Source organism: Pinus tabuliformis, chromosome 4_2 (assembly GCF_031772625.1).
Source record: "Pinus tabuliformis cultivar Carrire ecotype Pingquan chromosome 4_2, CPIR1, whole genome shotgun sequence".
Lineage (NCBI taxonomy): Eukaryota > Viridiplantae > Streptophyta > Pinopsida > Pinales > Pinaceae > Pinus > Pinus tabuliformis.
In genome coordinates, this window is record NC_142304.1 from 197,382,125 (window position 1) to 197,399,300 (window position 17,176).

A 17,176-nucleotide genomic window follows, 5' to 3' on the forward strand; every position below is an offset into this window, starting at 1 on the left:
TATTATCAAATTTTAGGATTACCAAAATTCGAATAAAATACGATTTAACCTTTCAAATGGTCTCACCTTCAAAATTCCAATATAACATATCCTATTGCAATCTCAACTTTTCTTTTACTCGTTATTTTTAGAAATCTTTTTGTTATTAAATATATTTCAATAAATTTTATGTAAAAATATAGTTTAAAAAATTTAATATAATAGATTTTCCGAGAAAAAAAAGTTAATAGAAGCTTTTCCCACTCAGTAGGAATAATTTAAATTGAGTTTATATAATTTATTTTAGAGAATTAGGGTTTGAGCTTCTTTTAGGCTATTTTGAGATTTTAAATGATAGTTTTTTTTGGGAGAGGGATATTTACAGATGGTTCTAAAAATATAAGAATCTCATCAATTGAGGTTTTTATATAAAAGTTAGGTTTCCCAAAAGTATGTTGAGTTAACATAATTGACTACCCTGACATGAGTGGATGCCATGATGCTATTAAGTTATGTTAATTTTTGTTATTCATGTAACATGAGTAAGACACATAAAAACTATGAAAACGACTTTAAAATTGTCAAAGTTGTAACAGTAGTTGAGAATAAGACAATGCTTTGATTATGAATATTTATCTATTTGTTAATCTAAAATATTAGATAAATAATTTTTTTTAATGATATATTGAAATTTTATTTTCTATCCTTCTATTTTATTGATGTAGAAAATTGAGACTTTATTGCAAAATTAAGAATATTAAAAAAAAAACAAAAAAAAAACAAAAATCAAATTAAAATTAATAATAATAATAATAATTATAATAATAATAATAATTATTATTATTAATTTGATTTTTGTTTTTTTTAATATTCTTAATTTTGCAATAAAGTCTCAATTTTCTACATCAATAAAATAGAAGGATAGAAAATAAAATTTCAATATACCATTAAAAAAATTATTTATCTACTACTACTACTACTACTACTACTACTACTACTACTACTACTACTACTACTACTACTACTACTATTCCTTTAAAATTCATGATATTGTATTTTCTTTTACAGCATTATACACATTACTATATATATTATAAAAATAATAATATTATATATTCAAAGCTAAATATACTCTATTGGATTACTATATTTTTATTATATTAATCACTAATATTGTAATTATATTAATTAATAATATTATAATATAATAAGTGTTTTTATTAATTAATATTAATATTATAGAAAATAAATATATATTATATAATTATTATTATTATTTTGTTGGTGGAAGTTCTTTCATTAGATTTTAAGAAAAAAATTGATTACAAAAGATGTCTCAACGACCCCTTTTCCCTCATTCCTACTAGACTTGTTGGAATTGGGAGTCGAAGGATGCCATAGATAAGTCTTTACATACTTTATTTTTGCAAGACTTTGAAGCCATACCATGCTGAAGGGAGACAGAAAGATCACTAGAGCTGGTGGCAACATCTTAAGGAGGGGGATGGGGAGAGAGTATAGGGGGAGCTACAAAATATCCAGCATGATCCTGCACCCGAGCTTCTAGGTTGCGGAGGTGGTCATTCGTTCAACGATAGTTGCGGCGAAGATTATCCAGTTGTTCCAATATCTGATTTTGCTAGAATTGTATATCATTTATATAAGAAACTAGCTCATTGCAGTTGTCATACCTATGGTATCGAAGGATATCCATATTAACCTAGATGGTTCGAAGTTTCTCTACTATGGAAACCATGGTTGTTGGAGCCACGATATGGCCTCGATAACGAACTGGAGAGAGTGGTACTTCACCCTCACGTTTAAGGCTTGTTGAGTTTCCAGAAGATGAGTTGTGACTAAAAGTTAGGTGGCCCGCATTGATGTGATGCACCCCACCCCCCGGCTAGGCCTCCCTTGTTGGCGCGACATTGTTTTCAATACAAAAGGGTTGGTCGATGGGTCTTGGAGTATCGTTCAAAGTTCCTGCTAGAGAAAAGATGAGGACAAACACCAGAACTAAGATATGAACTGCCTGTCCTGAAGCAGACAGGAACCCATCCAGGGAATGTTCGAGGATAGGTTGAGCGAGACTCCCCTAAAACCCAATGAATTCCCATAAAATACTCTGCCCACCAGTGCACTAACTCTCTGTTGTAGACAAAAACCACCTAAATGCACTGAGAGATATCCCAAATAATACCTACCTCGGAGTAACACCAATTCAAACAACAAGGAGCACGAGAGGGAGAAATGTAGATACCCGTGGTCAAGCAACAACCATAGGAGGCCTTTGAAGACAAACTAGAAACGAGCCACCCACAAAAGCCAAAAGGAGGAAACCCACGACTATAGCTAATAACAAAGACACAATGGGACACTTTGGAAACTAGCAGACTTGAAAACCACAATTCATAATAGACTCCGATGAGCTTCCATGGTCCCTGTCGCATGCTCTGCAGTGCTCCTTCCTTCCCAAATTCATCGCACAGAATTCCAATCAGGAGCATAATGCTCTCTTACCTCTTAACATAATTGATGCACTGTCTAAAAAGTTCTTCCTCTTACCTCTTAAAATAATTGATGCATTGTCTAAAAAGTTCTTCCCATGAGTGTACTGATTGATTGAACCATTCATAAATATAAGCATTACTGCTACATGATACAGAGAAATAACCCTAAAAACTTTTGTTGTAACATGTGGTGACCCCATCAAAAAATATTATATAGTTATTATTATTATTAGAAATCTTTTTGTTATTAAATATATTTAAATAAATTTTATATAAAAATATAGTTTAAAAAATTTAATATAATAGATTTTCCGAGAAAAAAAAGTTAATAGAAGCTTTTCCTATTGAGTAGGAATAATTTAAATTGAGTTTATATAATTTATTTTAGAGAATTAGGGTTTGAGACTTCTTTTAGGCTATTTTGAGATTTTAAATGATAATTTTTTTTGGGAGAGGGATTTTTAGAGATGGTTCTAAAAATATAAGAATCTCATCAATTTAGGTTTTTATATAAAAGTTAGGTTTCCCAAAAGTATGTTGAGTTAACATAATTGACTACCCTGACATGAGTGGATGCCATGATGCAATTAAGTTATGTTAATTTTTGTTATTCATGTAACATTAGTAAGACACATAAGGACTATGAAAACGACTTTAAAATTTTCAAAGTTGTAACAGTAGTTGAGAATAAGAAATGCTTTGATTATGAATATTTATTTATTTGTTAATCTAAAATATTAGATAAATAATTTTTTTTAATGATATATTGAAATTTTATTTTCTATCCTTCTATTTTATTGAGGTAGAAAATTGAGACTTTATTGCAAAATTAAGAATATTAAAAAAAACAAAAAATAAACAAAAATCAAATTATTATTATTATTATTATTAATTTTAATTTGATTTTTGTTTATCTTTTTGTTTTTTTTAATATTCTTAATTTTGCAATAAAGTCTCAATTTTCTACATCAATAAAATAGAAGGATAGAAAATAAAATTTCAATATACCATTAAAAAAATTATTTATCTAATATTTTATTATTATTATTATTATTTCTTTAAAATTCATGATATTGTATTTTCTTTTACAGCATTATACACATTACTATATATATTAAAAAAATAATAATATTATATATTCAAAGCTAAATATATCCATACTCTATTGGATTACTATATTTTTATTATATTAATCACTAATATTGTAATTATATTAACTAATAATATTATAATATAATAAGTGTTTTTATTAATTGACAAATATCCAACGGGAGAGCTCTGACGCGTTTCTGATCTCGGCAAACATGAGTTCCTCTGGTGCAATAGGAGGCCGTGGGAAGGCCATGTCTTCAAAGCCGCAGAAGGCCGACTTACAGCTCCCGGGAGGAAGAATCGCCAGGTTCCATAAGGCTGGAAAGTATGCAGAGCGTGTGGGGGCTGCAGCTCCGGTGTACCATGTCGTTGTTCTTGAATGTCTGGCTGCTGAGATTTTGGCGAACAGGATGGCTAGGGCAAAAGCCTTACTTAGCGCCGCCGACACAAAGCATATCAACGAAGACGCAGCAATCGCAGGGAGTATCAGCACGATACCACGCGGCAGAACAGCCGAATCGTTTTCATTGCCATGGATCCGGCTCCCCTCCACGGCGGATCGGCCTTTGGCGGCAATTCAATCATTCTCCAGGTTTCGGAAGAGCCCCCTATGCCTGCACAAGGGTTTCCCATTCAATGCGCAGCGTGCTTTTCATTCAACAGGGCAGGGCAAGGTCGCTGCAGACTACCACCACCCAGATCTGCTAATCAAAACAAGGAGGCTCCGCAAAGTAATCAACGAGAAGAGATCTGAGTTTTCTCACACAGATCTGCTAACTGAAATCAAAGAAGGGGTCATGCATGTAGCAGATCCGACTCCTTTCATTACAGACTGGGTCAGATCTTGCAGATCCGGGATGGATCTATCAGATCTAGGGTTGTATAAGAGCAAACCAATGTGCAGGGGTACAGATCTGGCTCAAAAAAGACTCCACAGCACCGATCTAATTCATACAGATGCAGATCTGATTCAGATCTTCATCAAATTGATTGAAGGAAAACACTACTGCGTGCGGCTCAGAACGACAACAAGCATCCATGAATTAAAAAAGGAAATACAGGGTCGCCATGGAATCCCAGAACGACTACAAAACCTCATTTACTCAGGGTTCAGTCTGCAAGACAACAAAACCCTGCAGCATTATGGCATAGCCAATGATTCAACTATTAATCTAACTCTTCGACTGCGTGGCGGAAGCTCTGGAACCAGCTCTAAAAATACAGGTTCCTTTCGGGATGCAGTAAAAGGAAAGGGAGAAAAAATGAAAAATAAAGCAGCACCAACATCAGAATTGCCAGGACCCTACATCGTCGAACAAAAGCCAGAATCACCAACTCTGCAAGTCTCTATACCGGAGGTAAATGAACTATACACTGATTTATCTAATACTACAGTTATATGTAGATTCAATGGCTTCTGGCCAAAATCAGATGCCCTGCATCAATGGATCTACTCAACCTGGACACCTAACTGCGAAATTTATCTCTGCCCTAAAGGGTTTTTCATAGTTAGATTTGATACAGAACAGGAAAGGGACAGCATTATCAAACAGGGGCCTTGGTTCTGGGGCAGTGCTGGCCTCTTCACCACACCCTGGTTCTCGGACTTTGATGCTACTACAATGATAGTCTCAACCATGCCAGTATGGGTGAGGCTACATGGGTTCCCCTTGCACTTCTGGCATCAAAAAGTGTTAATCGCCATTGGGAATTCTCTAGGGAAATTCCTAAAAACGGATGAAGACAGAGCAATCAGGGGAATCTTCACATTTGCCAGAATATGTGTAGAAGTGGATTTGAGTCAGGGGCTACCTGACCACATCGCGCTAAACTTCAATAATACTCAATGGAAACAGCAGCTTGACTACGAAAACACAGCATTCTGTTGCAGGAACTGTATGCAGACAGGGCACCTTCAATATGATTGCCCAACAGCTCAAAAGGACCCTAGGAAAAAACAACAAAAAAAGCCCAAAGGCTGGCAACACACAGAACCACCGGAAGAAGAGGGCATAAAGGAGGAACCCACAGAGAACCAGATGGAACCAGAATCTCAAATGGGACAGAAACAAAATCAGGAAGCGAATACCCTTTCTACTCATACGGGGCTGATCATTACAGATCTACATCAAGAGTTGAAAATGGAAATAAGCGGCATAAAGAGAACCCATGGATCGGAGGGCTCAGAATCAGACAAAGAACAACAAATGATCACAATGGACAACCAGCTAGCTACAATTACACCCACAGCTGATTCGGGAGGATGGCGCCGGGTGGAGAAGAAGAAGGGAAGAAAAGAATAGGCTTGCTGGAACATAATTTCTTTTTCTGTTACTCTGTTGGATCCTGTCATTACAGGAATTGTTCTTTTGCTATTTAGTGTTCTTTCTTTGTTTACTGCTTGTCAATACAGGTTCAGCCATCTGCATATGCCTATGGCATCTACAAAATGTAATTTTATCAATTATGAATAAAATTACGACTTTTTCCTAGGGGAAAAAAGTGTTTTTATTAATTAATATTAATATTATAGAAAATAAATATATATTATATAATTATTATTATTTTTTTGTTGGTGGAAGTTCTTTCATTAGATTTTAAGAAAAAAATTGATTACAAAAGATGTCTCAACAACCCCTTTTCCCTCATTCCTACTAGACTTGTTGGAATTGGGAGTCGAAGGATGCCATAGATAAGTCTTTACATACTTTATTTTTGCAAGACTTTGAAGCCATACCATGCTGAAGGGAGACAGAAAGATCACTAGAGCTGGTGGCAACATCTTAAGGAGGGGGATGGGGAGAGAGTATAGGGGGAGCTACAAAATATCCAACATGATCCTGCACCCGAGCTTCTAGGTTGCGGAGGTGGTCATTCGTTCAACGATAGTTGCGGCGAAGATTATCCAGTTGTTCCAATATCTGATTTTGCTAGAATTGTATATCATTTATATAAGAAACTAGCTCATTGCAGTTGTCATACCTATGGTATCGAAGGATATCCATATTAACCTAGATGGTTCGAAGTTTCTCTACTATGGAAACCATGGTTGTTGGAGCCACGATGTGGCCTCGATAACGAACTGGAGATAGTGGTACTTCACCCTCACGTTTAAGGCTTGTTGAGTTTCCAGAAGATGAGTTGTGACTAAAAGTTAGGTGGCCCGCATTGATGTGATGCACCCCACCCCCCGGCTAGGCCTCCCTTGTTGGCGCGACATTGTTTTCAATACAAAAGGGTTGGTCGATGGGTCTTGGAGTATCGTTCAAAGTTCCTGCTAGAGAAAAGATGAGGACAAACACCAGAACTAAGATATGAACTGCCTGTCCTGAAGCAGACAGGAACCCATCCAGGGAATGTTCGAGGATAGGTTGAGCGAGACTCCCCTAAAACCAAATGAATTCCCATAAAATACTCTGCCCACCAGTGCACTAACTCTCTGTTGTAGACAAAAACCACCTAAATGCACTGAGAGATATCCCAAATAATACCTACCTCGGAGTAACACCAATTCAAACAACAAGGAGCACGAGAGGGAGAAACGTAGATACCCATGGTCAAGCAACAACCATAGGAGGCCTTTGAAGACAAACTAGAAACGAGCCACCCACAAAAGCCAAAAGGAGGAAACCCACGACTATAGCTAATAACAAAGACACAATGGGACACTTTGGAAACTAGCAGACTTGAAAACCACAATTCATAATAGACTCCGATGAGCTTCCATGGTCCCTGTCGCATGCTCTGCAGTGCTCCTTCCTTCCCAAATTCATCGCACAGAATTCCAATCAGGAGCATAATGCTCTCTTACCTCTTAACATAATTGATGCATTGTCTAAAAAGTTCTTCCTCTTACCTCTTAAAATAATTGATGCATTGTCTAAAAAGTTCTTCCCATGAGTGTACTGATTGATTGAACCACTCATAAATATAAGCATTACTGCTACATGATACAGAGAAATAACCCTAAAAACTTTTGTTGTAACATGTGGTGACCTCATCAAAAAATATTATATAGTTATTATTATTATTAGAAATCTTTTTGTTATTAAATATATTTAAATAAATTTTATATAAAAATATAGTTTAAAAAATTTAATATAATAGATTTTCCGAGAAAAAAAAGTTAATAGAAGCTTTTCCTATTGAGTAGGAATAATTTAAATTGAGTTTATATAATTTATTTTAGAGAATTAGGGTTTGAGACTTCTTTTAGGCTATTTTGAGATTTTAAATGATAATTTTTTTTGGGAGAGGGATTTTTAGAGATGGTTCTAAAAATATAAGAATCTCATCAATTTAGGTTTTTATATAAAAGTTAGGTTTCCCAAAAGTATGTTGAGTTAACATAATTGACTACCCTGACATGAGTGGATGCCATGATGCAATTAAGTTATGTTAATTTTTGTTATTCATGTAACATTAGTAAGACACATAAAGACTATGAAAACGACTTTAAAATTTTCAAAGTTGTAACAGTAGTTGAGAATAAGAAATGCTTTGATTATGAATATTTATTTATTTGTTAATCTAAAATATTAGATAAATAATTTTTTTTAATGATATATTGAAATTTTATTTTCTATCCTTCTATTTTATTGAGGTAGAAAATTGAGACTTTATTGCAAAATTAAGAATATTAAAAAAAACAAAAAATAAACAAAAATCAAATTATTATTATTATTATTATTATTATTAATTTTAATTTGATTTTTTTTATTTTTTTGTTTTTTTTAATATTCTTAATTTTGCAATAAAGTCTCAATTTTCTACATCAATAAAATAGAAGGATAGAAAATAAAATTTCAATATACCATTAAAAAATTTATTTATCTAATATTTTATTATTATTATTATTATTATTATTATTTCTTTAAAATTCATGATATTGTATTTTCTTTTACAGCATTATACACATTACTATATATATTAAAAAAATAATAATATTATATATTCAAAGCTAAATATATCCATACTCTATTGGATTACTATATTTTTATTATATTAATCACTAATATTGTAATTATATTAACTAATAATATTATAATATAATAAGTGTTTTTATTAATTGACAAATATCCAACGGGAGAGCTCTGACGCGTTTCTGATCTCGGCAAACATGAGTTCCTCTGGTGCAATAGGAGGCCGTGGGAAGGCCATGTCTTCAAAGCCGCAGAAGGCCGGCTTACAGCTCCCGGGAGGAAGAATCGCCAGGTTCCATAAGGCTGGAAAGTATGCAGAGCGTGTGGGGGCTGCAGCTCCGGTGTACCATGTCGTTGTTCTTGAATGTCTGGCTGCTGAGATTTTGGCGAACAGGATGGCTAGGGCAAAAGCCTTACTTAGCGCCACCGGCACAAAGCATATCAACGAAGACGCAGCAATCGCAGGGAGTATCAGCACGATACCACGCGCCAGAACAGCGGAATCGTTTTCATTGCCATGGATCCGGCTCCCCTCCACGGCGGATCGGCCTTTGGCGGCAATTCAATCATTCTCCAGGTTTCGGAAGAGCCCCCTATGCCTGCACAAGGGTTTCCCATTCAATGCGCAGCGTGCTTTTCATTCAACAGGGCAGGGCAAGGTCGCTGCAGACTACCACCACCCAGATCTGCTAATCAAATCAAGGAGGCTCCGCAAAGTAATCAACGAGAAGAGATCTGAGTTTTCTCACATAGATCTGCTAACTGAAATCAAAGAAGGGGTCATGCATGTAGCAGATCCGACTCCTTTCATTACAGACTGGGTCAGATCTTGCAGATCCGGGATGGATCTATCAGATCTAGGGTTGTATAAGAGCAAACCAATGTGCAGGGGTACAGATCTGGCTCAAAAAAGACTCCACAGCACCGATCTAATTCATACAGATGCAGATCTGATTCAGATCTTCATCAAATTGATTGAAGGAAAACACTACTGCGTGCGGCTCAGAACAAGCATCCATGAATTAAAAAAGGAAATACAGGGTCGCCATGGAATCCCAGAACGACTACAAAACCTCATTTACTCAGGGTTCAGTCTGCAAGACAACAAAACCCTGCAGCATTATGGCATAGCCAATGATTCAACTATTAATCTAACTCTTCGACTGCGTGGCGGAAGCTCTGGAACCAGCTCTAAAAATACAGGTTCCTTTCGGGATGCAGTAAAAGGAAAGGGAGAAAAAATGAAAAATAAAGCAGCACCAACATCAGAATTGCCAGGACCCTACATCGTCGAACAAAAGCCAGAATCACCAACTCTGCAAGTCTCTATACCGGAGGTAAATGAACTATACATTGATTTATCTAATACTGCAGTTATATGTAGATTCAATGGCTTCTGGCCAACATCAGATGCCCTGCATCAATGGATCTACTCAACCTGGACACCTAACTGCAAAATTTATCTCTGCCCTAAAGGGTTTTTCATAGTTAGATTTGATACAGAACAGGAAAGGGACAGCATTATCAAACAGGGGCCTTGGTTCTGGGGCAGTGCTGGCCTCTTCACCACACCCTGGTTCTCGGACTTTGATGCTACTACAATGATAGTCTCAACCATGCCAGTATGGGTGAGGCTACATGGGCTCCCCTTGCACTTCTGGCATCAAAAAGTGTTAATCGCCATTGGGAATTCTCTAGGGAAATTCCTAAAAACGGATGAAGACAGAGCAATCAGGGGAATCTTCACATTTGCCAGAATATGTGTAGAAGTGGATTTGAGTCAGGGGCTACCTGACCACATCGCGCTAAACTTCAATAATACTCAATGGAAACAACAGCTTGACTACGAAAACACAGCATTATGTTGCAGGAACTGTATGCAGACAGGGCACCTTCAATATGATTGCCCAACAGCTCAAAAGGACCCTAGGAAAAAACAACAAAAAAAGCCCAAAGGCTGGCAACACACAGAACCACCGGAAGAAGAGGGCATAAAGGAGGAACCCACAGAGAACCAGATGGAACCAGAATCTCAAATGGGACAGAAACAAAATCAGGAAGCGAATACCCTTTCTACTCATACGGGGCTGATCATTACAGATCTACATCAAGAGTTGAAAATGGAAATAAGCGGCATAAAGAGAACCCATGGATCGGAGGGCTCAGAATCAGACAAAGAACAACAAATGATCACAATGGAAAACCAGCTAGCTACAATTACACCCACAGCTGATTCGGGAGGATGCCGCCGGGTGGAGAAGAAGAAGGGAAGAAAAGAATAGGCTTGCTGGAACATAATTTCTTTTTCTGTTACTCTGTTGGATCCTGTCATTACAGGAATTGTTCTTTTGCTATTTAGTGTTCTTTCTTTGTTTACTGCTTGTCAATACAGGTTCAGCCATCTGCATATGCCTATGGCATCTACAAAATGTAATTTTATCAATTATGAATAAAATTACGACTTTTTCCTAGGGGAAAAAAGTGTTTTTATTAATTAATATTAATATTATAGAAAATAAATATATATTATATAATTATTATTATTTTTTTGTTGGTGGAAGTTCTTTCATTAGATTTTAAGAAAAAAATTGATTACAAAAGATGTCTCAACAACCCCTTTTCCCTCATTCCTACTAGACTTGTTGGAATTGGGAGTCGAAGGATGCCATAGATAAGTCTTTACATACTTTATTTTTGCAAGACTTTGAAGCCATACCATGCTGAAGGGAGACAGAAAGATCACTAGAGCTGGTGGCAACATCTTAAGGAGGGGGATGGGGAGAGAGTACAGGGGGAGCTACAAAATATCCAACATGATCCTGCACCCGAGCTTCTAGGTTGTAGAGGTGGTCATTCGTTCAACGATAGTTGCGGCGAAGGTTATCTAGTTGTTCCAATATCTGATTTTGCTAGAATTGTATATCATTTATATAAGAAACTAGCTCATTGCAGTTGTCATACCTATGGTATCGAAGGATATCCATATTAACCTAGATGGTTCGAAGTTTCTCTACTATGGAATCCATGGTTGTTGGAGCCATGATATGGCCTTGATAACGAACTGGAGAGAGTGGTACTTCACCCTCACGTTTAAGGCTTGTTGAGTTTCCAGAAGATGAGTTGTGACTAAAAGTTAGGTGGCCCGCATTGATGTGATGCACCCCACCCCCCGGCTAGGCCTCCCTTGTTGGCGCGACATTGTTTTCAATACAAAAGGGTTGGTCGATGGGTCTTGGAGTATCGTTCAAAGTTCCTGCTAGAGAAAAGATGAGGACAAACACCAGAACTAAGATATGAACTGCCTGTCCTGAAGCAGACAGGAACCCATCCAGGGAATGTTCGAGGATAGGTTGAGCGAGACTCCCCTAAAACCCAATGAATTCCCATAAAATACTCTGCCCACCAGTGCACTAACTCTCTGTTGTAGACAAAAACCACTTAAATGCACTGAGAGATATCCCAAATAATACCTACCTCGGAGTAACACCAATTCAAACAACAAGGAGCATGAGAGGGAGAAACGTAGATACCCGTGGTCAAGCAACAACCATAGGAGGCCTTTGAAGACAAACTAGAAACGAGCCACCCACAAAAGCCAAAAGGAGGAAACCCACGACTATAGCTAATAACAAAGACACAATGGGACACTTTGGAAACTAGTAGACTTGAAAACCACAAATCATAATAGACTCTGATGAGCTTCCATGGTCCTTGTCGCATGCTCTGCAGTGCTCCTTCCTTCCCAAACTCATCGCACAGAATTCCAATCAGGAGCATAATGCTCTCTTACCTCTTAACATAATTGATGCACTGTCTAAAAAGTTCTTCCTCTTACCTCTTAAAATAATTGATGCATTGTCTAAAAAGTTCTTCCCATGAGTGTACTGATTGATTGAACCACTCATAAATATAAGCATTACTGCTACATGATACAGAGAAATAACCCTAAAAACTTTTGTTGTAACATGTCGTGACCGCATCAAAAAATATTATATAGTTATTATTATTATTAGAAATCTTTTTGTTATTAAATATATTTAAATAAATTTTATATAAAAATATAGTTTAAAAAATTTAATATAATAGATTTTTCGAGAAAAAAAAGTTAATAGAAGCTTTTCCTATTGAGTAGGAATAATTTAAATTGAGTTTATATAATTTATTTTAGAGAATTAGGGTTTGAGACTTCTTTTAGGCTATTTTGAGATTTTAAATGATAGTTTTTTTTGAGAGAGGGATATTTAGAGATGGTTCTAAAAATATAAGAATCTCATAAATTGAGGTTTTTATATAAAAGTTAGGTTTCCCAAAAGTATGTTGAGTTAACATAATTGACTACCTTGACATGAGTGGATGCCATGATGCTATTAAGTTATGTTAATTTTTGTTATTCATGTAACATTAGTAAGATACATAAAGACTATGAAAACGACTTTAAAATTGTCAAAGTTGTAACAGTAGTTGAGAATAAGAAATGCTTTGATTATGAATATTTATCTATTTGTTAATCTAAAATATTAGATAAATAATTTTTTTTAATGATATATTGAAATTTTATTTTCTATCATTCTATTTTATTGATGTAGAAAATTGAGACTTTATTGCAAAGTTAAGAATATTAAAAAAAACAAAAAATAAACAAAAATCAAATTAAAATTAATAATAATAATAATAATAATAATAATAATAATAATAATTATTATTATTATTATTTCTTTAAAATTCATGATATTGTATTTTCTTTTACAGCATTATACACATTACTCTATATATTATAAAAATAATAATATTATATATTCAAAGCTAAATATATCCATTCTCTATTGGATTACTATATTTTTATTATATTAATCACTAATATTGTAATTATATTAATTAATAATATTATAATATAATAAGTGTTTTTATTAATTAATATTAATATTATAGAAAATAAATATATATTATATAATTATTATTATTTTTTTGTTGGTGGAAGTTCTTTCATTAGATTTTAAGAAAAAAATTGATTACAAAAGATGTCTCAATGACCCCTTTTCCCTCATTCCTACTAGACTTGTTGGAATTGGGAGTCGAAGGATGCCATAGATAAGTCTTTACATACTTTATTTTTGCAAGACTTTGAAGCCATACCATGCTGAAGGGAGACAAAAATATCACTAGAGCTGGTGGCAACATCTTAAGGAGGGGGATGGGGAGAGAGTACAGGGGGAGCTACAAAATATCCAACATGATCCTGCACCCGAGCTTGTAGGTTGCGGAGGTGGTCATTCGTTCAACGATAGTTGCGGCGAAGATTATCCAGTTGTTCCAATATCTCATTTTGCTAGAATTGTATATCATTTATATAAGAAACTAGCTCATTGCAGTTGTCATACCTATGGTATCGAAGGATATCCATATTAACCTAGATGGTTCGAAGTTTCTCTACTATGGAATCCATGGTTGTTGGAGCCACGATATGGCCTCGATAACGAACTGGAGAGAGTGGTACTTCACCCTCACGTTTAAGGCTTGTTGAGTTTCCAGAAGATGAGTTGTGACTAAAAGTTAGGCGGCCCGCATTGATGTGATGCACCCCACCCCCCGGCTAGGCCTCCCTTGTTGGCGCGACATTGTTTTCAATACAAAAGGGTTGGTTGATGGGTCTTGGAGTATCGTTCAAAGTTCCTGCTAGAGAAAAGATGAGGACAAACACCAGAACTAAGATATGAACTGCCTGTCCTAAAGCAGACAGGAACCCATCCAGGGAATGTTCGAGGATAGGTTGAGCGAGACTCCCCTAAAACCCAATGAATTCCCATAAAATACTCTGCCCACCAATGCACTAACTCTCTGTTGTAGACAAAAACAACCTAAATGCACTTAGAGATATCCCAAATAATACCTACCTCGGAGTAACACCAATTCAAACAACAAGGAGCACGAGAGGGAGAAATGTAGATACCCATGGTCAAGCAACAACCATAGGAGGCCTTTGAAGACAAACTAGAAACAAGCCACCCATAAAAGCGAAAAGGAGGAAACCCACGACTATAGCTAATAACAAAGACACAATGGGACACTTTGGAAACTAGCAGACTTGAAAACCACAATTCATAATAGATTCCGATGAGCTTCCATGGTCCCTGTCGCATGCTCTGCAGTGCTCCTTCCTTCCCAAATTCATCGCACAGAATTCCAATCAGGAGCATAATGCTCTCTTACCTCTTAACATAATTGATGCACTGTCTAAAAAGTTCTTCCTCTTACCTCTTAAAATAATTGATGCACTATCTGAAAAGTTCTTCCCATGAGTGTACTGATTGATTGAACCACTCATAAATATAAGCATTACTGCTACATGATAGAGAGAAATAACCCTAAAAACTTTTGTTGTAACATTTGGTGACCTCATCAAAAAATATTATATAGTTATTATTATTATTAGAATTTTTTTTGTTATTAAATATATTTAAATAAATTTTATATAAAAATATAGTTTAAAAAATTTAATATAATAGATTTTCCGAGAAAAAAAAGTTAATAGAAGCTTTTCCTATTGAGTAGGAATAATTTAAATTGAGTTTATATAATTTATTTTAGAGAATTAGGGTTTGAGACTTCTTTTAGGCTATTTTGAGATTTTAAATGATAGTTTTTTTTGAGAGAGGGATATTTAGAGATGGTTCTAAAAATATAAGAATCTCATCAATTGAGGTTTTTATATAAAAGTTAGGTTTCCCAAAAGTATGTTGAGTTAACATAATTGACTACCCTGACATGAGTGGATGCCATGATGCTATTAAGTTATGTTAATTTTTGTTATTCATGTAACATTAGTAAGACACATAAAGACTATGAAAACGACTTTAAAATTGTCAAAGTTGTAACAATAGTTGAGAATAAGAAATGTTTTGATTATGAATATTTATCTATTTGTTAATCTAAAATATTAGATAAATAAATTTTTTTAATGATATATTGAAATTTTATTTTCCATCCTTCTATTTTATTGATGTAGAAAATTGAGACTTTATTGCAAAATTAAGAATATTAAAAAAAACAAAAAAATAAACAAAAATCAAATTAAAAATAATTTGATTTTTGTTTATTTTTTTGTTTTTTTTAATATTCTTAATTTTGCAATAAAGTCTCAATTTTCTACATCAATAAAATAGAAGGATAGAAAATAAAATTTCAATATACCATTAAAAAAAAATATTTATCTAATATTTTATTATTATTATTATTATTATTTCTTTAAAATTCATGATATTGTATTTTCTTTTACAGCATTATACACATTACTATATATATTATAAAAATAATAATATTATATATTCAAAGCTAAATTTATCCATTCTCTATTGGATTACTATATTTTTATTATATTAATCACTAATATTGTAATTATATTAATTAATAATATTATAATATAATAAGTGTTTTTATTAATTAATATTAATATTATAGAAAATAAATATATATTATATAATTATTATTATTTTTTTTTGACGAAGTTCTTTCATTAGATTTTAAGAAAAAAATTGATTACAAAAGATGTCTCAATGACCCCTTTTCCCTCATTCCTACTAGACTTGTTGGAATTGGGAGTCGAAGGATGCCATAGATAAGTCTTTACATACTTTATTTTTGCAAGACTTTGAAGCCATACCATGCTGAAGGGAGACAGAAAGATCACTAGAGCTGGTGGAAACATCTTAAGGAGGGGGATGGGGAGAGAGTACAGGGGGAGCTACAAAATATCCAACATGATCCTGCACCCGAGCTTCTAGGTTGCGGAGGTGGTCATTCGTTCAACGATAGTTGCGGCGAAGATTATCCAGTTGTTCCAATATCTCATTTTGCTAGAATTGTATATCATTTATATAAGAAACTAGCTCATTGCAGTTGTCATACCTATGGTATCGAAGGATATCCATATTAACCTAGATGGTTCGAAGTTTCTCTACTATGGAATCCATGGTTGATGGAGCCACGATATGGCCTCGATAACGAACTGGAGAGAGTGGTACTTCACCCTCACGTTTAAGGCTTGTTGAGTTTCCAGAAGATGAGTTGTGACTAAAAGTTAGGCGGCCCGCATTGATGTGATGCACCCCACCCCCCAGCTAGGCCTCCCTTGTTGGCGCGACATTGTTTTCAATACAAAAGGGTTGGTCAATGGGTCTTGGAGTATCGTTCAAAGTTCCTGCTAGAGAAAAGATGAGGACAAACACCAGAACTAAGATATGAACTGCCTGTCCTGAAGCAGACAGGAACCCATCCAGGGAATGTTCGAGGATAGGTTGAGTGAGACTCCCCTAAAACCCAATGAATTCCCATAAAATACTCTACCCACCAGTGCACTAACTCTCTGTTGTAGACAAAAACCACCTAAATGCACTGAGAGATATCCCAAATAATACCTACCTCGGAGTAACACCAATTCAAACAACAAGGAGCACGAGAGGGAGAAACGTATATACCCGTGGTCAAGCAACAACCATAGGAGGCCTTTGAAGACAAACTAGAAACGAGCCACCCACAAAAGCCAAAAGGAGGAAACCCACGACTATAGCTAATAACAAAGACACAATGGGACACTTTGGAAACTAGCAGACTTGAAAACCACAATTCATAATAGACTCCGATGAGCTTCCATGGTCCCTGTCGCATGCTCTGCAGTGC